Below are 2,642 nucleotides of genomic sequence, written 5' to 3' on the forward strand. Positions count from 1 at the left end.
TTGTATCAGAAAAGTCTCACCTTCTCTCTATCCCACTCCAAGTCTTCCTTCTTCCCATCTGACAATGAAAGAAAAACAAATCTGCCTGTATAGTCAAGCAAAACAAATTTCCACACTGACCAACAGCAAAATATTTTATTGTTTCATGTTGCATTCTGGGTCCTTCGTCTCTGTCAGAAAAGGGACAATATACTTCATTAACCTCGGGATACGTGGGTGGTCATTACATTAATGGGAGTTCTAATTCTACTGACGTTGTTTGTTTTTACCGTATCATTGTTTTTGTAGGATTAGTTCCACTGATTCTGCTCACTTCACTTGGCATCAGCTCATAAAAGTCTCCCAGGTTTCTCTGAAACAATCCCCTTCCTCATTTCTTACAACACTATAGTAGCATATATTATATAAACACACCTATATATGTGTGTATGGTGTAATGGTAATATAATTTGGATTTGGAGATCCCTTTGTATTGGTAAAGCTAACAGTTACTTAGCACTTAGAAAGTAACCAATCCTCTGTTAAATAAACAGAAGGTATGAACTCCTGTTGTTGATAAGACAGGAAGGGGTGGGCTGAACCAGGAAGGAACTAATGCCTGTGTATATAAGGAGAAGCCCCTGCTGAGTCAGGCTTTGTGGAGGCAGCAGCTGCTGCCACCGAGTAGGCCGAGGAGGAAAGCCCCCCCCCCAGACTGGAGAGAATTATTTTGATTTTGGGAACCTGGATGAAGTGATTTTGATTCTGGGAACAGCTGGACCTTCTGCTAAGGAGCTGCTGAGTCTGGGGGCCAGCTGGAGCTTCTGCGAGCAGCTGAAGATGTCCAAGGCCAGGTGGAGCTTCGGCAGACTGAGGAATCAGGACTGTGATGCTGGTACTTTGGATGAACCTGTTTGTGGCTTTGTTAAGCCTTGATTTCCTGGGAAAAGAGACTGTGAAGGATTTAAGGTGGACTGGATGCTGTGAGCTTCATCACAGGAAGTGCATGGAGAGCTGGACAAAGACCTGGGAGCTGTCTGCCTTTGAACCAGGAGACAGTTTGGTGAATCCAGGTAGGACCTGGGATCATGGAAGGAGATCCAGGGAATCGCAGAGACCACCCCAAGTCAAGCTGAAAGAAAACTTTACTTGCATACTGTGTCCTGACTGAGACATAGTGATTTACTCATGACCTAGGGGTGCAGGGCTTGCATATTTTCTGATGGTTGCAGAGTTATTGATGACTGAATAAGTGACTAATTTGTAACTTGGTGTGCACCATGGGTGGAGAACTTTGTCTATTGTACTTTGTCTCCCTTAACAAGGCAAACCTCCTTAAGGATGATTGAATGATTGAGATGTTTGCATGATTGACTTAATAAATCATTGTTCTTTTTTCAAAACTTTCTGACCATTGTGCTGAAAACTATGTGGCCATTTTTGTGATAAGCTGTTGTGAATGCTGTATTTTGATTTTCTGTATTAGGTTATAACATTGTGAAAGCTGTACCTTGATTTCTATGAATGTTTTACTCTGATTTGTTGTTGAATAAATAGTGTTCACTATAATATGTAATCAGAATTTTAAAGCTGTTCACAGTAGCAGTAGTTCTAGAAAGCTGCTCATGCTTGGCTTTACATATGCATGCACATGTGTGCATGTGTGTGTGTAACTTGTGTGACCATCCTTTAATTTGTGAGCACTATCTCAGATTCCCATTCTTTGCCACTTCAAAAACAGTCATAAATCTGTTTGCACATCCTTAGTAACAGATCATTTTGCTTTGGTCTGATTCCTCTTTGATCTACATTTTCTCCAATTCAGCATTCTCCCCCTTGTCATATTCTTCTCTTTCCTAAAAGCTTCATATAATAGTGAGTTGAAGTGTCAACCTCTTCCCACCCCTGTTCCTTGTTTCTACAGATACTTTCTTGTGCTCCCTCATTGTGAGAAAATCTCCACTTGCCTTACATTCTTTTCCCTTCCCAGTGTCTTCCTTTTCCCATATTTCCATTCTTTTCTTAAGATCATCAAGACATAACAGACTCACTCCCAGGTATTGGCTAATTAGTCCACTCAATGATTCCTAACAATGAGGCTCAGAGTGTCACATGATTTATGTCCCCACTGTTGAATGTAAGCTCCTTAGACTTCATTGGTTTTTCATTTTTCATTTGTGGTGACACTTTTATGATTCTCTCACCTCATGTTTGAACACTGAAGTTTCTATACAGATTTAATCTTTTAATTAGTAATACTTCATACTTCTCTGTTTTATTAAGGATCTATCTTTTTCTTTTAAAATTATCACTAGTTTTGCTGGGTAAATTATTCTGGCCAATGTGACAAAGTCATGTACCCAGTGCCAGCTAAGCATCTCCTGTGGTTTCCTTCTGACCAGTTCTCTGACCTTCTTATCATCAATCGCTTGAGAACTTAGGAAGAAGGGGCTGCCCCAGATCTGCATCTCTGCTGGTTTATGAAGATTGGGGGCTGTCTGGTCCTCACTTCAGGCTTGCCCAATAAACATTTGCTGGACTGCATTCCCTTTTTCCCTGATTGAGACAGATCTTTTCTTCCAATCTTTTCTTGAGCCGGAATATTTTTAAAGATTATTCTATTTTTAACTTATGGAATAAAACAAGCATAACATAGTACAATT

Source organism: Petaurus breviceps, unplaced genomic scaffold (genome assembly GCF_028583685.1).
Source record: "Petaurus breviceps papuanus isolate PSGF00001 unplaced genomic scaffold, PetGlider_PUasm1.0 569, whole genome shotgun sequence".
Taxonomy (NCBI): Eukaryota; Metazoa; Chordata; class Mammalia; order Diprotodontia; family Petauridae; genus Petaurus; species Petaurus breviceps.